The 18,613-nt window shown below is 41.9% G+C and overlaps 1 long non-coding RNA gene across 1 annotated transcript in view; it reads left to right on the top strand.

Moving 5' to 3' along the window:
* Positions 1-7,809, top strand: part of LOC121674124 — a 71,437-nt gene extending 63,628 nt beyond the window's left edge. The window contains exons 2-3 of the long non-coding RNA XR_006019457.1: positions 4,861-5,222; positions 5,322-7,809. This is a non-coding gene — a long non-coding RNA (uncharacterized LOC121674124). The remainder of the gene's footprint in view (positions 1-4,860; positions 5,223-5,321) is intronic.
* The last annotated feature ends 10,804 nt before the right edge of the window (positions 7,810-18,613 follow it).

The raw sequence follows: 18,613 nt of genomic DNA, 5'->3' as shown, positions 1-18,613 counted from the left end.
ACAGAATCTTAGAACAGTCTGGGACAGGGATCACATAGTTCCAAGCTCCCCCCACCACGGTCAGGGATATCACCCACTAGATCAGGTTGCTCAGGGCACCATTCAACCTGTACTTGAGTCAGTACCCACATGATTTGTCAAAAGATCTAATATTTTTTCTTGAATCCCAACTCCCTGGAGTCATGTGACCATCCAAGAGTCTGAGTTCCTTCTCTCTCTCAAAACCTGGAAATAGAATCTATATTTAGCTACTCAAAAGACAAGTAAGAGGAACTAGAGTTATAAGGACAAGTAAGAGGAACTAGAATTACAAAATTTGCACGATTTTTAAGCTGCTCCTGTAGGTCAGTATCTCACTTCAGAGCAGCTGCCCAGAACTTTCCTTATCCTCTCCTGTGATTTTTAACAAACTGAGAAGTCTCTCATATCGTCAATACCTCCTCTCTCCCTGGTCTCTGACAATTTTATTCATAATTCCATATTCTTTATTTTTTAGACGCAGCTGCTGAATGACAGTTCTTGATGTCAATTGCAGCTCACTGTCTTGCAAGAAGGCCAAAATGTCCCACTTCCATTTAACTTAAACTAAAGACCTTCAGAAGAGCTAAATTCAGTTGTATGGCTAAAATTATAATTACTTTAGTTTGAGGCTTAGGAACACAGCAGAGTAGGAATGTGTTATGCAAACCATGACTGGAAAGTGGCATGATGCAAAACTAAAGGAAAAATCAGTGAGCTCTGTGGGAGGAGGAGGAGGGAAGGAGGGAAGGTACTGAAAACTGGAAGCTTACTGGGTAAATAAATAAATACAAACAATGAAATGATAACAACCAAAGTTTGCAGCATGTCTGGTATTTCAGTGACATTTTCCTAGAAAAGTAGATTCATCCACCCATCAACTACCTAGGAAACACTCCAGACAAAAGTAATTCTTGACATAAAAAGGCATTTTTTTGGCTCTGTAGGAAATGATGACCAAAAACTGGGGAGTGAGTCGTAAACCCCAGTATTGTGAGATGAGAACTGCTGTACAAATACATAAAAGAAGGAACAAGCTTCATCTAAGGGAACACGAACCTTTTCATATAGAACTGTGCTTTTCAAAACTTCTAAGTAGTGTGTGCACTTTTATTTCCTTCCACAGTCAGTTTTAATCCATCCTTCACATTCCATTAAATTGAAAATACTGGTTAATTACCAGAAAGGAGAGCTTTGTATCCATGGAGAGAATGATTCTTGTTATTTTCCAGGAAAGGATGGCTGGGTATTAGGCCCTTGAGGGCAGGAAGATAGAAGAGGAGAGAAGGAAACAGGAGAATCTGGGGCATTGTAGCTTGTAAAGCGTGTGTGCAAGGAGAAATTATTGCACCTTTCCTGTAGCCAAGTCACAGCCTGTCCCAGTAAAGGAAGTATTTTTGTACCAGAGCTTACATGTGACTTTGTTCTGTACTTAGATCAGTCAAGAATATAAAAAAACTATGAAAAGGTGACAGATTATGAATTTTGCCATTCTCTGTGTTAAATCAACTCTTCTTCTGAGGGGCATTTGGCTGGGTCATAGAGAAACTTCGTTATTCAAAGTAGGCCTTAGAGGACCAGTAGTTGGTAGGAAATCATCATCATGTTTGTGCACAGATTAAGGATAAGATTTTGGGACCTTTATGTGTGTATTTTTCACTGATACACGAATTAGAGTGGCATGTTTTTCATTTAAACATCCTGTTTATTTACTGAAAAACGAATTTTTGAGGAAACTAGATGTTTGTCAGTCAGAGCTGGATTTGGCCTTTTACACTTTCAGATTAAAAATGAATCATAAGAGAACTCTTTTAAAGTTAAAATACTACATTTTTGTGTTAAACCTTAGAATATTGTGGTAAGTTGTAACAAAACAAATTTAAAACAACATTGGAAAGAAATCCTTTGCTTCAGGCTCAAAAAAGTATTTTAAATAGCCAATTTCACTGAGACATTTAAATTTTCATTTTAGATCAGTCTGAAACCACTGCAATTTGACTGGGAAATGTGAAGTCCATGATTTATGCAATTCCACGCAAAACACACTTTTGGTACTGGGCAGCAGGACCTGATGCTGAACAGCTGTGCAAATCTCAAGGTCTTAATATTTTAAGAGAACCCTGGACTAAGCAAAGTTCCTCACTTTGTCTGATTCATGTTGTCAGGCGATAAAAAGAGTTCAGGGGGGAAATGGACCTTACAGGTATTTTGAGAATATTTACACCATCTTAAGGCTTTCTAATAAAGGTACCTAATTTATGAGCTTAGGCATGTTATATATTCCATGGGGAGAGATAAACTCCTGGTTTAGCTCTTGAATTGTCTCTGAAGTCTCCACTGGCTGTAAAGCAGCCTAAGCACACCACTGAGATTGGGTACCTAGTAGTAGGAATTATGGATGCCTTCCCCAGATTCCTCAAAAGGCCATATTTGTGTGTTTCAGATAATATTTTCAGTGTTTAACAAGCAGTGGCTCATCTAGAATCTGGGAGGAACCAGCATGTTGTTTTCCATCCACATCTGGCAATGCAACCTGTGGGAGGACCACGGTGTCTTGTTGCATGTTTCACAGTTTATTGGATTTAAGTATCTTGTAGAATTCAAACCTGGGATACGCGTGTAGTATCCAGCAAAATGATAGTCATTCCTGTGTTTACAGATTTAGGGAAAACAGGCAGGAAGAGGGAGCTGGGAAGTGGGAAGGCTGGCTGCTAGCAATAATTGCCAGCTGTGCATGCACAGGAAAGGGCAAGAACCATGTGCCTTTATGAAAACCTGCGTTTAGAGCTTTTAAATAAAGGGGAGAGGCAGGAAGGGGAAGGAGTGGCTCCAGCAATTCTTAGCTGCATCTTTATACCAAAGAAAGGGTAATTGTAACCACAGATTGAACTGCAGCAAAACAGAGCTAATTATAGTTGGCTGCCAGTCTGTATCTTGCATTTGTGATACACCCATTGCAGGAGGTAGTTGGAGATGTAAGAACAGGTTGTAAGAAAAGGATGTCTCCTTTTCTTTATATGGAATTTCCACTAATGAAGATGCTACAGAAGAGTCTGCTTAAAAGTGAAATGTTAGCTCCTCGGCTGATGTAAATCACTGTAATCCCACTGAAGTCAACACTGGAGATTTAACATCATGCTAATTGAAGTCAATGGAGCCAGGCTGATTACACCAGCTGAGGTAAATTCCCCTGTGCATTCTTTCCAGCTCTGAGGAGTGTTTTGGAGCCTGCTCTCTGGTTTGAGTCACAGAGAGACCCCAGCTGTGCAGTTCAAACCAGGCTCCTTATTTAGAGCTGACCTTTCCTAAATTTCAGTTATGGTGTTGAGACTGGTGATTTCTATCCAGGTTCATCCCTTCACTTAATTTGCAGGGTTTCTTTCATCTTCCTGGCCCTTGTGGTTGCATTCCCTTGTGTTTGCAGATTTTTGCTTTTTGGCCTGTGTTATCTAATTAGGCCTGATATATTTAGCTGTCACAGAGTACAACAATCTGTAGCTAGGCTTCTGTTATTATTGATGGTAATATTGTATGGAAGGATCTCCAGATGGTGTTAAACATAGTCTTGTGAGCTCCTTTTCTGGTGTGTAAGCAAATGCTCAGTTTATGGAAGATCTGCTGTTTGATTTGGTCTCTCTCTTCATTATGCAGTGATCTTTTAGCAAAAGATGTAACAAATTGTGGATGGTCTTTTCTCATTCTCGTAGCTGAGGATAACTCATAGGGCAGAGTATTTTTGGAGGAATCAGAATTGGAGGGTTGAATTTCTGAAGGAGAAACTTTGCTTCAGAATGCTTGTGGTGGCCTTCCTTCCAAGATGAATATCTGATATGTCCAGACAACTCAAGCTCTATAGCCCTCTGACTTTTCTACCAATGAGATGCCAATGCCAAAGACCCTTCCCCTCCTGTGTGCTGGGGAAAATGCTGAAGCAAAAGCCAGAATACACGTATCTTCTTCAATGGATCTGCTAGAGTGTGTGCAGTTGTACAGATGAATTGGTTTATAACAACAACAAAGCTTCTGGTGCTGCAGAGGTGAAATCTGAGCATCAGAGGGTCTCTTTGCATATGGTATGAATGATGTTGGGGATGACAGGGCTTCTCTGTCACAGCTCTTTGTGCTTCCTGGTTTGTAGGTTGGTCCTGCTTGTTATTCTTGTGAGTTCTGGCAAGATAGGTAAGATAACTAGGAAGAAATACTAGCTTAATGGCAAAGAGACTCATTTAGAGTAAAGAGAGGAACTGAGCTTGTACTCTCAGGCTGTAGAGAACCTCAAACCTAGATGTCCTGTTCTGGAGTGAACATTTTAGTCAGTAGTTTTTTGTTTGTATCCACCTTTGTCTCTCTTCAAAGGGACCAACATGGAGACAGAGACTCCAAGGAACCTTTGGCTAAGATAAGAAGGTGCACAATGTCTTCTGGGCTGGGTGGGAAGGACACCCAAGTCACAGCTACATCAGCCACTTGATGTAGACATTTGAAGTGTTTGTTGTATTTGGCTTTTCATAGAATCACTGAATGGTTTGGGTGGAAAGGGGCCTTAAAGGTCATCTAGTTTCAATCCCCCTGTCCCCTTTCACTAGAAACAAGATTTTTAATCTTTTAGTGTTGTGGACACAGCTGAACTTTCAACATCCTGTGCAGAGGTAAGTGCATTTAGAAGAGTTTTGAGGGTTGCATTAAATGTGCTCACAAACAGATAGAGATGCCCTCAAACACAGTATAGATTTGGGTTTCTGCTGTTTTGTGTAGTAGGTGCGACTGTTGCTGTGGATTTTAACATCATGTGCAGGAAGTGTTCTGCATCACCACTGCCTGTGTTTTTACACTTTCTTTCAGGACATAAATACTCAGGACATCACTGCAACTGATGCACAGAGCCCCTGCTGTGAAGTGCCTTGCACTGCTAATGAGACCCTGTGTGATCTCTTATCGCTGGAGGGGCTGCCAGATGCCACTAGGAAGAGGCCCGGAGAACTGGTGATGAACATAAGGCTTGTGAGAGGCAGTTTGCTAAGAACAGTAGCTTCACAAGAAACTTTGGGTTTAGCAGTCACTGCCTTCCAGATGGACAATACCTCTGTGAGCACATGCAGATGAGATCTTCAAGGTGGAGATGAGGGGAAGGGAGGAGAAAATTCTGCAAGCCGCTGAGACAATGAGAAGCCGGTCATTAAAATCATAAAACGGTTGAAAGAATGGTGAGAGTGTTCCTGCCTAAAAACATGACAAATGTTTTATTCCTTGCTCTTGGGGAGAATTCCTGCTCTGCTGCATCCTGATATTTTTTCTCTCCTCAGGGAATGGCAGTCATCCTGCAATTACATTCTGCTTTTCATGCTATCAGAGGGACTGATTTTATCTGCTGAAATCCTTGGGAAAGCTCCTATGGCCTCTCATCAGCACAGGATCAGCTCCTGAAAACTGTCTTCTGAAGTCTGGTTGGTGTCTCCCTAACTAGCTAGGAATGGAGTTTTGCTAGGCTGAGCACAAGTTATCTGAAAGCCAAAGGATTTACCTGGGCTGTCATTCCTGATGTTGGGAATGAGAATGTAGATGGATTTTGGATGTTTCATTTTATGTGGGAGAATTGTACCAGCACCAATGGCTGTCTTTGTTGTCCTGGGAGAACCAGCCATGGGTGAGTAGAAGAGAACTGCATTGCATAAAACCCTCTGTGACTGAGGGAGAAATTATTTTCCCCGGGACACTCGCAGTCAGTTTTGCCTCTGGCAGGGTAAAATGAAGAGCAATAAGCAGAAGGCTGCTCTGTGGACTCCAGGCCCTTAGGAGGCATTAGGTTCTCCTTTTGTCACAGCACTGTGCAGATACCAGCCCTGTCTGTGAACGAGGAGCACAGTGCAGCTCAGGGATGCCATGTGTCAGTGTGCCAGGCTGTGTCAATCAGCCTGACCAACAGCTCATTGATGCAATAGGTGTTGATAAATAATATGCAGCTGCTCACTATTTTTATCTGATGACTACTTTAGTGTACTGAGCTCTGGAATATTCTCTGTTTCACGTTGGATTATGACTTTATGAAACCCACTGCACAATGCTGCAGGCCAACAGCATGTGTCTAGATGGGAATATTTAGCAGATATCTCAGGACCTTTGAGGTGAACTGGTACCAGATGAGGGAGATCATGGTCCTCTGTCTCTTGGGCTGGCAGAGAAACCCTCCCAAAAAGGGAGTCTGCCGATGTTTATTTATATACCGTTATCTTGACTGTATAAAGCCGCTTATAGGGACTGTACAGGCCTGAAAGGTGCAGGGAGAAGGACAGTCAGTTCTGAGGTTTAGCCAGCAAAACTAGGAGATAGTGTTGGAAAGAGAATTTGCCTCACTGGCACATCTGATGCCTGACAAAACCCTGACTAGCTGATTTAGCATTTTACAATATGGAAGTTTCCACTGTGTTGGCCTATTTGGAGAAGCTCTGGGGAGAGGGACAGGATTCAGTCTCTTCTTTTGTAACCATATATATTGTGGGCACAGAGAAGAGCCTGCAAAGTCTGTTCTGTTCACTATGGGTTTGTCCTCTCACTGTGTTGTGACAGCCTGGCTTGGAGACAGATTTTGGTTTTATTATGAAGAGTCTGAAATTTTCCTTAAGAGGCTGGAATATAGTTCCTCATTTAAGAAATTCAAAGCTTCCAGCTGGAAAAAAATATGTCCAAGGCTGTGCTTTGCTGCAGGCTTTTCTGCTACTGTCCCTGACTTTACAGTCACAAGTGCACATGGGTTTGCAAGTTATGTCTATGGTCTAACTGGGAGAGCTGTCTGAAGTGGTTGGCCTTGTTCCCTTCAGCAGAAACTAAATAAAATATATCAGTGTCTGCTGCCCTATTGTAAAATTTTCACATCAGCTGCGATCTTACTCTGATTCACTCTGTGCTGAGAACCATGGCTAGTTACAGAACACCTGAGTGAGTGGATGTCAAGTGCCCATTACCCACCAAACCTGCACACTTCTCTCCATTTTTTCTTTAGCTGATTTGAAAATAAAAGAAAGTCTGTCTGATTTCTGGAGCAGCAGTTAGCAAAAATGAGTGTTGAAAACATCTCTCTCCAGTACAAAGCAAGCCTTCATGCTCTTATCCTTCCTCGTGTGGCAAGACATGCATTTCCTGGAATTTCTGAGCCACTCAGATGAGCTGAGACAGGCAGTATTTAACCCAACATGGGCCTTGCTTTCAGAACAGATTTATTTTGTTGATGGTGCTCTACTCACTCACATCACCACAAAAACCTTTAGCATTTTGACTGTTTAGGTCTGCTGTATCTTCTTGCTGAGGCTCTGGGAGGGCTTGGGCAGTACAAGGGCTGTCTGTGCCCCCAGCAGCACTGGCCTGTGGCTAATGTGTCCTTTTTGGCAGAGACAAAGGCTTCAAGGTTCGTATGGGCTCTGCTGGAGGGGCTGCACTCATGCAGGTGAGCACTGTCATCGCCTGGAAACATTCCTAAGGAGAGATGATGAAAACATCTCCTGTGTCCATCTTGACTGGTCCATAGAGCTTCCATGTTTCCCTAGGGATGGAACCACCCCAAAGTCCCTGCTTCTGTTTCCCACGCACACTGGATGCGATGGATTAGAGACAAGCGAAAATCGCTCTGAGTTCCCTCTTGTGCATTCAGTCCCATGCTCCAGCACAACTCAAATCTGTGCCAAGAGGCAATTCAGGTTAGCAAAGGGATATGCCATTTTTCTCTACCTCTGCTTCTTGTCACATTTTGTTAAACGCGGTCATGTAGCATGTAATGAAGACATCTGTTCGTTTTGTAGGAAACTGTGAAAAAGTGCGTGCGTTTGCCTTGTGCCATCTGTTGCCATTCTGATAAACAGTTGAAAGCTCTGGCAAACATAAACAAAAACAGTGTGCTTTGGTGCTATAACTGCACCATTTTCTTTCTTGGTGCTCTGTGTTTGAACCTTCCCTTGTGATGGATTAAATATTTGGGGCTCTGGTCTGCTGTAAGGAGATCGGATGCTCAGCAAACACTGCAGTTCTGCTTCTGTCCATGTCCCTCCCCTGAACTTGAGACAGTGAGGAGAAGCAGGAGTTCCTGAGCTGCTGGAATGATGTGAAATGCTGTCTGTGCCACCTGGACGACTCAACTTTCTCCCCTCCAGATTTTGTGCCTCTGAGTGGAAACTTGGCTGAATCAAGGAAATTATTCAGGAATATACTACTGATCAGGAGGGATTTAGATGTATTATACAGGATTATTATTTTTCCAGAAGTCTGTCTTGTGAGCAAAGGTTCTGTGTTACAGAATGTGTTGAAAATAAGTAGCTTATATTGGATTTCTGTGATGATGAAGAACTATAACTGTATGGAAAGACAAAATAAAAGGGCACTTTTTGTGAGGCTCATGCTGTCAAAGAAACACAAATAACACAGTGCTGGAGAGGAGGGTATGGTGGCCAGCTAAAAGCAGACAGTGGAGAAAGAACACATGTAAACTTTTGATTGTGGCTTTCAATGCAAGACCATATAGAAGATCTCAAATAGTACTATAAAAACATTTTTTTACAAAAAAGACCAGAAGTACTTGCACAGGAGTCTTTAGCATGTGTTACTTTGCATTTACCAGATCCAATCTACAGAAATAGTATCTGTCAAGTGGAAAAAAGATCTCTTTTAACTCCTTCTGCTACATAGTTACTAAATATAGTGTTTTCTGGTGACAGTGCATTTTTGCTGGCATATATAGACTGTGCCAGTTAACAGCTAAATTACCTTTGTAGGTTTCTGCCTGAGTTGCATATAAAGTGAGCTACATTGCAGGTTAAAAAAAAAATGTACTCTTCTAACAATTATTAAAATTCATGTCTTATAAAGTACTTTAAGCAAAGAAGTTGAATGCAGAATGTCTAAGCCTATTTTGCAGTCTTGGGACTGCTCTGACATGGAGAACAGTATGAATACACAGTGGTAAAAACATAAGAAGCTAGGAAAAGATCACAGGAGAAATACCAGGTTTTCTTTTGAGACAAGCCATGGAAATGTGAAATTAAGAGGTGCTCTAATGCATACTGACAGGGACCAGAGGCAGAGCTCACATTGCAACTACAGCTGGTTATTTTTAGGCTGGTTTCCTTAGGAAGGCAGGCTTATGAGCACGGGGGGATGTTTGTGTGTGTATATGGAGGCACCTGCCCCTGCACTGTCATGGCTTCTAAATCTGCTGGTCTCTTGTAGCTGAGTTTGACAAAGATGGTTGTTTGCATCCTAATGGTTTCCTGACAGTGGATAGGGAGGGGAAGTCAACTCCATCTCTTGTTAGGTGGGAAGGGGTTCACATGGATAAAGACTGGAATAACACCCCAAATGTAGAAAAACCTTGAGAGGGAAGGTCTAGCACCTTGTTAGGCACAGGAGAATCTGGCTGCAGGGCACCGAGTCATAGGAAAACAGGTTTCAACAGTTCCACTGCTTATGGAACAACTTTTGAGGAGGTGGGACTTCTGGCAAAAGCTTCTTTTTGGCAACTTCAGCAGACTCTCCTCCTCTGTGGACCAGACAGGGAAGAGCATGAAGCGCAGACTCAGCAGGGGGTTACAGCAACTCTCGGGAATAGAGCTGCCAGGGGCTGCAATTTTTATTTCTGAGAAGATGTTGTAACCCTTTAAATTTAACTCCACAGTGTAAGCGTAGTGTAAGTATATGAAAAAATGCTGAACTTTCATTCTGATAAACATTTTGACAGTCAAAATGCCATTGAAATAATTTTCTTCAGAATTTTTTCAGTAGAATTTTATCTTCCTCCAAAAGGTTAACTTTTATAAAACAACATGGGTTTTTTTGTTTAAAAAAAAAAAAAAAAGAGCCTTGTCAGAAAGAGTTTATTGCTTGGAATCTAACCAATTTCAGTATCAAATGATAAATCAATCTGTACAATTACAGCTCTAATGGGGATTAGGTCACAGTAAAGCTTATGAGTACTCAAGACTTAATTAGCTCACTGAAATCAGTGCGACTCTACGCTGACTTGGTAAGTCTTGAATCAGACTCTGAAAGCCTGATGAGCAGAAGGACTCAGTGCTGTGGTGCCTAAATTTCACAGATTTCTCCCCAGCTGCAGCTCACTGTCATCACTCTCTCCTGGAGTCTGGGGAGGGTCAGCTGCTGTTCTCTCAAAGTAGTGATCAGATGTGTTACTCACTTCTATTTTCTCCTTCCCCATCACCCATTTTGTAACAGTCACAGGACTTTGGTCTGAGATATTATTCAAATCTTCTCCTTACCTGGGGGATGGAGAGCCCTCATTTCCCACTTGAACTCCACCAGATTTGGAGATTCTTCTAAGACAGGAGGTACTGGGCTCCTTTTCTTAGAGCTCTTTGTTTTGCATGGGGGAATTGCCACAGACAATTACTCTTGAGACTTGTGGTCAGGGTACTTGTAGGACTGAACATCTTTTAGACTCTTTGACAAACTGGTTTGCAATACCTTTATGTGAAGCAGGAACTCCTGGCTTTGGCTGAATTCCAGCCTTATCCCCTCTCTTCTGTCATGATCCTACTTGAGGGACCAAGCAAGGGTATGTGAGGTTTCTGAGCTTCCAGCTGGGTCCAAGAGACTTTATTCTTTCTTGTTGTTTGACCTTGTCTGTGGACAGATGGCCCTGCTGCATGTCTGCACATTTAGATGAAGGAGATATGAGTTGCAAGCTGTGTTGCTGTATTTTTGTAACTGAGCTTTGATAAGAGATTCTTTGATAAGAGACAGAAGAAATTCAGCCTCTGGGAAAGAAGAATTCAAATCCTGTCTTTCTGCATTCCAGCCAAACACATTTATCACTAGGCTAGAAGTTAAAACTGGAGAGCTTGGACCTTCATACTTTGGTCAGGGCCTGGTGCAGGTCTGTTCTTTTCTTTATTTATCAAATGCTTTCTTAATTCTTTCATACAATTAAAAACCCCATAAAAAATTCACAACTTTATTTTTACACTGTTGCCTAACTGGTTTTTATTTGCCCCCTTTTTTGTGTCCCTGTCCATGTGTGTGGGACTATCTGGTTTTGTTCAGTGACTTTTCAAGCCCTTTTCTGATGTGTTATGTGCTGCTATCAATCTCTGTCTGTCTGGCTGAGAAACACAGCTGGAGGGGCACTGGGCTCTACAGGTGCGAGTAGGGTTGGGAAACATCTGGTTTGTGAATCACAGTAGGGCAAATGAGATGGTGTCAATCTGCTCCACAACATAAAGACATGGACAGTTCCAATAATTCCACAAACTGCAAACTTCCTATCCCTAAAGTTAACTTTATTATCACCACATATATAGGCACTTTGGGTCTTGAGGTGCCCAAGAGTTAAGCTGCAGCACTCTGGGAGTGTTTAGGTTAAACTATTTTTTTAAAATAAAGATGACAACTAGAGGCTTTAAACAAGAACAAGCTTCCCATCATGTTGGCAGTGAGAGAGAACCACTACCTTGAAGTGATGAGTGTTATGCTAGGCAGCAAATGAAAAAAGAATGAGTACAGGGAGTAAGGTGAAGTAATTGGTGTATCACATTTATCAGTGGAGATGGGATTCTTAAGGCCACGGCCTTGTGCTCTTGCCTGTACCCCCCAAAGGGCATTTTACTTCTGGATCAATGTCTAGATGTGCTGGTAACTGCTGTTTGTCTCTGGGATTAAATGAGGTTCTCAGATGAGTTTACCCTATTTATAACTTGCTGTTAATCATACAGCAACTGTACAGGAGTGGTCAGTATTTGAGTGGCCATGTAAACAGGATAATTTTTCTCCTCAGCTCTTTATTATGTCTTAGGTTGTTGGTGAGGAGATATTTGTCTTCTAGTCTCTGCCTTATGTATGAGAGGACACGTCTGTAGAAATAACCATCTGTCCCCTTATTAAAGACCTTGAGGCACAGATTGCTTACAAAAAGGGGCACTGCAAGTAAGACAACATCTAAGATAGTGGGATCACTTATGATCTCCCAATCCAGTCAGTATTCAGACAAAGAGTTTACAGGTGATTACAGCTGACTTTGAACTCATAAATTTTGGGCTAACAAATTATCTTCATTTTTTCTTTCTCTCACCTATATTTGTATTTCCTTATTTTGCCCATATAATTAGTGAAGCCTCAGTGTGTTTTGATCCTTGAGTGTGTTTTGATCCTTGAGCGTGTTTTGATCCTTGATGAAGTATGTTTATTTATTGTAGAAATATAATTCTTGTACATTCTGTGGAAATATATTTTACTCCACATAAGAACAAGAAAGTAGGCAGCTTACTTATCTCCTGATTCTGGTTGAGGTGGTCAGCCCCCAGGTTTGGAAAACAAAATACATGTTGGCTGTGTTAATGTCTTTGTTGGAATGGAAGGGGGGCACTTGGGATATAATCTCTGCCATTTGTGAAAGTGAAACCTTTTGAGATGGTGGTAGTAGAAGGCAGGAGTTCAGGACACTTTGAGATCAGCAGCTCAAGGCAGTTCTCTGTCCACCTCACAGCCTGTTTATCGAGTCTGTACTTCATCAATTTGTCCAGGAAGATGTTATGGCAGACAAGTTAAGGCAAAAAGCCTTAGTGAAGTAAAAATAAACAACATCCACTGCTCTTCCCTCATCCATCAAGCCTGTCATCTCATTGCAAAAGGCTATCAGGTTGGTCAGGCATGATTTACCCTTAAATCCATGCTGACTACTCCAAATCACCCTCTTGTCCTTCATATACTTGGAAATGGTGTCCAGGAGGACTTGCTCCTGGGATCAGGGAAGGCTGATGGGCCTGCAGTTCTCTGGAACCTCTTCCTTGCTCTCCTAGAAAGCAGGAGCAACATTTGCTTCCACCCAGTCTACAGGAAACTCCAATCTCCCCACGATTATTGAGAGTGTCCTCCTAGTGACACTGGCCCCAACATTCATGGATGCATCCCATTAAGTCCCAAGGACTTTTTTGTCCAGTTTGTTTGAATGTTCCCCAAACTGATCTTCCTCTGCAGCAGGTAAGCCTTGCTCCAGACTTTCCTACTGGCCTCAGGGGATTCCTCAAGACCAAGACACAAGCAAAGAAGGCATCAATTCTCCCAGGCTGGGATTCCATGTTCCTGCTGCCAGGATCCTGTGTTCCCACCTACGTGAGCTGTGTCTTTGTTGCTGACAGGAAATAGAGTGGAGCTTAGTTCTGCACCTTAAAAGAAGGTGTTTAACCTCAGGAAAATAGGTTATGCTCTTTTGATCTTTTTTTTTTGGTAAATGTGAACTCTTTTATGTTGTTTTGCTGACACTTATGAGCACAAGAGACAGAAGACCAAAATGTCTGTTAGCCTAGTTATGTCTTACATCCAGAAGAGCAGCTATTAACACAAAAGAAAAACAGGACCCCCTATGGCTTTTGTCTTTTGCATTCAGTTATTCATCCCTGCAAACAGTATGGGAAAGTTTTACCAGGTAAGTTTGTTTCTGAGGCAACAAATCACAGTAAGCAGATTGATCATGAGTTAGTGACTAGGGAGAGGGGGGAGAAAAACAACACCCTTCAGCTATAATGTTTTCTAAAGTTAACACGTCGCATAGGAGGTGTAAATGATATGAGGTCTGAGGGCTGCCGAATTTCCAAATGCCTTCCTGCAATATCTTGGTCTGGCAATTAATCAATTTTCTGTGCCTTTCAGAGTTTTCCTCTGAACAATGTTCTTCCTCTGAAGCTCATTAGCCATCAAAACCTGTCATGTCTACACATGTTTTTCTTGCACCTCATTAAGAGATTATTGATTGTTGGCTTCTACCTCTTTCAGAATTTGCTTCAGAAAATTAATTTCAACCATGAGTGCAATTTAACGGAATGCTTTTGCCAATGCTCGATAATGACTTCCTTTGTTTAAAACCATTTAAAAATTTTCATCATGTTTATTTTGTGCCCTGCAAAATACGAATCATCTTCAGCTGAAGCAAAAAAGGGAGAAAATGTACCTTGATAAAAATGTATGATATTGTCTTAAGATAGATTGAAGCCTGAAGCAGTTTCAGAAATGCAAGAAAACTTCATAATTGCTATTGATCCATTTGTAACAAGTGTATCTTGTGGCCACCAGATTTTTCTTGCTGTATGAGGTTTGTCAATATAGTCATTCCATTGAGGGAGGAACATAGGCCAAGCAATTAACATTTTTTTGGGGGGATTGCTTTGGTAATTAGGGCCAATTTTTCACTGGTAGGTTATTAATTATTCAGGTCTCACGGGGTTTTTTAATAGGAAACATTGGCAAGTTCTTTCTGCACTCACGAACAAACTTCTCCTGAGTCGTCAGCCAGTGAAGTCAGTCAGACACTCTTTTGCTCAGGAAGAGGGAATGAGAAAAAAGGCTTTTTACGTATCCATTTCCTGGATGTTACATCTGTTCTGGCTAGTGCAAAAGGATAGGCTCATCTTTAAAGTTGCTGGGGTAGGCAAAGCAATGGCACAGATTTTACAGGGAGGGAAACAGCTGAAGTAGAGAGAGATGAAGGACCAGATTTGCCCAAGGTTTCTAATTGCTCTTGGACGCTAATGAGAGTCTCAGAAGGGCTCTCATAATGGGAGGCATCAAGTCGCTGGTGTTCCCATGCTGAAATCAAGAAGAGGTGGGGTATCAAACCTTTCTGTGTACTTTTGACATTGCAGTGAGATGATTACAAAAGCTCATCCTGGAAAATGTAGCACTGAGGGTCTTCTTTCCCAGAGACTCTCTCTTGACTGACAAAGCTGTGTTAAGAGGTGTTCCTTGTTTACCCAGCCTCAGTGCTGTCTGTGTATTCCTGCCTCCTGCTTTTATCACACAGGTTTCACAGACTCCTTCGGTCATGTCTAGATGGTCTATTTTGACAACAGTGCAAAATGGACAGATGAACAAGTATGACTCAAAATCAAATCAAAAGAGCTCTGCTATACAGCTAGACAGCAGGGGTTCCTGGAAGAGGATCAAGGATCATTGACGCTGGAAGGGACCTCTGGAAATTGCCGTGTTCAAGACCCTGGCACAGAGCTGTTTCAGCTAGAGGAGTTTTCTCAGTGCTATATCCAGTCAGGTTTAAATACCTTAAAGAATGGAGACTCCACAACTATGCTGTGCAACCAGTTCTCACGTTCAACTCCCCTTGCAATTAATTCTTGGGTTTTGGGGAGTTTCTTGTATTTAATTTTGTGCCTGTTGCCTCTTTACTGGACGCCATTGAGGTTTATCAGTCATCTCTATTCTTCCCTGACCGATATTTATACACATTGACGAGATTCTCCTTTCTCCTGAGTCTTTTTTTTTTTGTCTAGGCTAAGCAATCTTGTCTTTCTCAACCTCACCTCAAATGGAGGTAAGTGGTAGCGACATTTGAATCTGGTTTCACTGTCATGAGTAAGCTTGTGAAAAGTCACTCTAAGGATATCTGATAACTGAAGCATTGGCTTCTGGTTTCCCAGAGCATTCTGTTCAAGCCTTGCTGGTAGTTTTTGTCCTTTGATGCCTCTAGGTAGAAAGACTAAGAATGGACCCGACTTTTTGGGCCTTTTGATCTTCAGATCCTCCAATGGAGATGTTTTCCCCTCCATGCTGTTGGTTGAGATACACTCCATGCTTTATGTGGTTTCCTCCTCCCAGCCTCCCACAGCTAATGATAATCCTCCACTGCCTTGGCAAGAATGGCTGGGTTGACCCATCTGTCTCACTTAACTAATTAGGGATTGGTTGGTTGTGATTCAGACTTTCAGTTTATTTTAAATTAGGCAGGTTAACCTGCAATCTGTGGTCTCCCATAGTATACTGAAAACCAACATTTTTAATTTCAAGTAAACAATACAAATCCAAATTCAACCTCCAATAAAAAAACAAAACCTGCAGATGTGTTTGCTCTGGTAATTGTTCTGTGTATCATAGGAGAGATATTTAAATGGCTTTCCATTGGGGAGTATGTTACCTATATAAAGACATTTAAAATGAAAATAAAAAAAAATATAATGGACAAATGCTTTGTTTCATGGAGTAGACAGGCCAGTTAGCCACCTGATTTTGTATTCTAACCCCTTCCAGGATGAACTTCTCCCACTAATTCCTCCACACAAATCTCTTGTCATGTGGCTGGATACTAGGGAGTCACACCCCATTGCCTAATCCTGGGTACATTTGGCCGAGGATAACAAATTGTCTGTTGTGGTCCCATAGTGGTCTTTAACTTGACAGAGTGCTCTCCAAGCAGCATCAGTAGGCACCAGCTGCTCCCTCCTGTTGGTTCTGTTCTGGCTATCCTGGCTCCTGCTCAGCTCATACCAGTGCACTTAATCAAATTACCACCTGTCACTTCTCCATTTCTGGGCTGCACAAGCCAGCAGGACACAGCCAGGTTCAATCCCAGTCCTGCTGCAGCCAATGGCAAAGCTACTATCAACCTCGGACAGATGAGATATTCCCTCACTATTCCATGAGATGCTATACAGTTATGGAGATCCCTGTTTGTAAGGGCTGGATAGGCAGTACCCTGTACCACATGGAAAGTCAGTTTGGACTCTGTTGGAGGCTGTGAAGGATGACAATGACTGGATTTTTAATGTTAGTGAATTGAGTGAAATACATGGGTAAGGACTGTGGGTGAAATCCCCCTTCCTTGTGCAGGTGTCAGGCTTGAAAGGTGCTCAGGATGCACACTTCTTGCTGCAGCTGGGGAGATTCTGGTGACAAAAACACCTGTATGGACCAAGGCCACTGCTAAAAATCTTGTGCAGAATAAAATAGACCTCATGTCTGTGGGCAGGTTGGATGTAAAGTACCTGCTGCTATGACCATGAACAGCCATAGACCAATGTGCTCTGCCTTGAGAGCTCTGTTCCCAAGTCCAGGCACCACTCTCTAAGCTCTTCAGAAGGTGTTGCGTTTTGTCTTAAAAGCAGCTGAACTTATTCTGCTCTGCTGTTCTCACTGACAGGCTGTTTCAGACCCTAATTGCTGTGGTGATTAGGAAACCTCTTTTAATTTCCAACCTAAATGTATTCATGGCCAATTTATATTCATTTGTTCTGGTGCCAGTATTGATCATTAAGTCAAATAGTTCTTTTGTCTTCTGGTGTTTATCCTCAAGATAGATTTGTAGAGAGAATCTTCTCCCTTTCACCAACTATTTTGCTAGTCTCCTCTTGTAAAAACTGGTTCTTCATCCTGACTGATCTCTCTTCTCCAATTTGAAGTCAGCTGTAGCCAGACAGACAGAAAACCAGAAATCTTTTCTGCCTTTAGTGGTTATACCTTAAGTAAGTGCATTTACTTTGTGGATTAATTGGTGAAGCTTTACCATTCTCCTCGTGTATCCTATTCTTCATATTTTTGTGTGCAGAAGATAGCTGAATAATCTGGTTCCATCATTAGAAAGATTTGTGAAGGACACCAGCCGTATGTCCTGCTGTAGTTAAACTGCTGTATTTCATTTGTCTTGGACCATGGATAATGCTGAGACTTTGCTCTAGGCTGTATTTTCTCATGTGGTGTTCTTGATCTCTCCCTCCTGTCTTCTCTCCTATTTTTTTTGGCAGGGGGAAGCCCTTAAGAGGGTAGTCCATGGGGTGGTGTGTAAGATCAAGCCCTGCCTTTCTTCCTGAGTTTTCTTCCTGTCTGCCAGCACAGTTGTGTTCAGCTGGAGGATCATACTGAGTATTTCCAGCTGCTCAGACATCTCTTTGCTTTTCAGAAGTCTGAATTTCCTCTTTGCTGGCACAGATTTAAATGCTTTTCATTAGGCCTTGGTCTTCATCACACAAAATACCAGCAGTACATTCAGTTTTCATGATGAAGAGCAGTCCTACTGGGAGAACATCAGTGAACTTCTGAGCTAAAACTGGTAAGCTTTGAGGGTTGTTCACTGGTGTTGGCAAGACTCTGGAACAGTTCCCTGCAGGTCTAATTATTTTTACTAGACAAACTCCCATTGCAATGAATGGGAAGTTTGGACTGTACCGTGATTTCAATGGAATTTATGCTGCAAGACTCGTGTTGGAATAACATAACATGCCATGAGAAGGGACTGCACTGGGAGAGGAACATGCTTGCTGGTGTGCCTCGTGTAATGATCTAGCAATAGTTCAAGGTCACATTTCGACTCTATATTGTTTTAATTTGCAGCGTCTTGGCAGTGTGAGCAGTCACATTTGTTAGCGTTTGAAAAGAACAAAGGAAATTAAATATGCAAGAGCATTAGAGTACATTTCAGCATTTGACATAAAACCACAAAATTAAAGCAATCCAGACATGCGCCTGCTTCTCTGCTTGTTTGCATCAACATGCCCCCCAGCTTCAGCTCTGTGACACCTACCACTTCGAAGGGACAGTTCTGTGAGTTTGTGATGATTAAGAGTAATTTAAAAGTGATACAAGAATGAGCTGTGGTGACAGTCTTATGCTTCAAACTTGCTTCTTCTATTTTCTTTTTCTTCTTTTAAAATCCTCCCTAGCATCAGGGTAGGACTGGCTTTATTCACGGAGCCTGACTTACAGGAGGTCCTTGTGTCTTCTGTGTTCAAGGTTAACATGGTAGAGACTAGGAGAGAACTTATTCTTGGTTCTGACAGTGTTTTTTCTTGATTTGCCTTGAGTTCCTCCACACTTTCTTTTTTTC

Source organism: Corvus kubaryi, unplaced genomic scaffold, assembly GCF_017639235.1.
Source record: "Corvus kubaryi isolate FWS band 111438036 unplaced genomic scaffold, C.kubaryi_AGA036_p1.0 66, whole genome shotgun sequence".
In the NCBI taxonomy this organism is placed as follows: Eukaryota; Metazoa; Chordata; class Aves; order Passeriformes; family Corvidae; genus Corvus; species Corvus kubaryi.
Note: the sequence above shows the minus strand (reverse complement) of the source record. Positions and strands in the feature narration are given on the sequence as shown.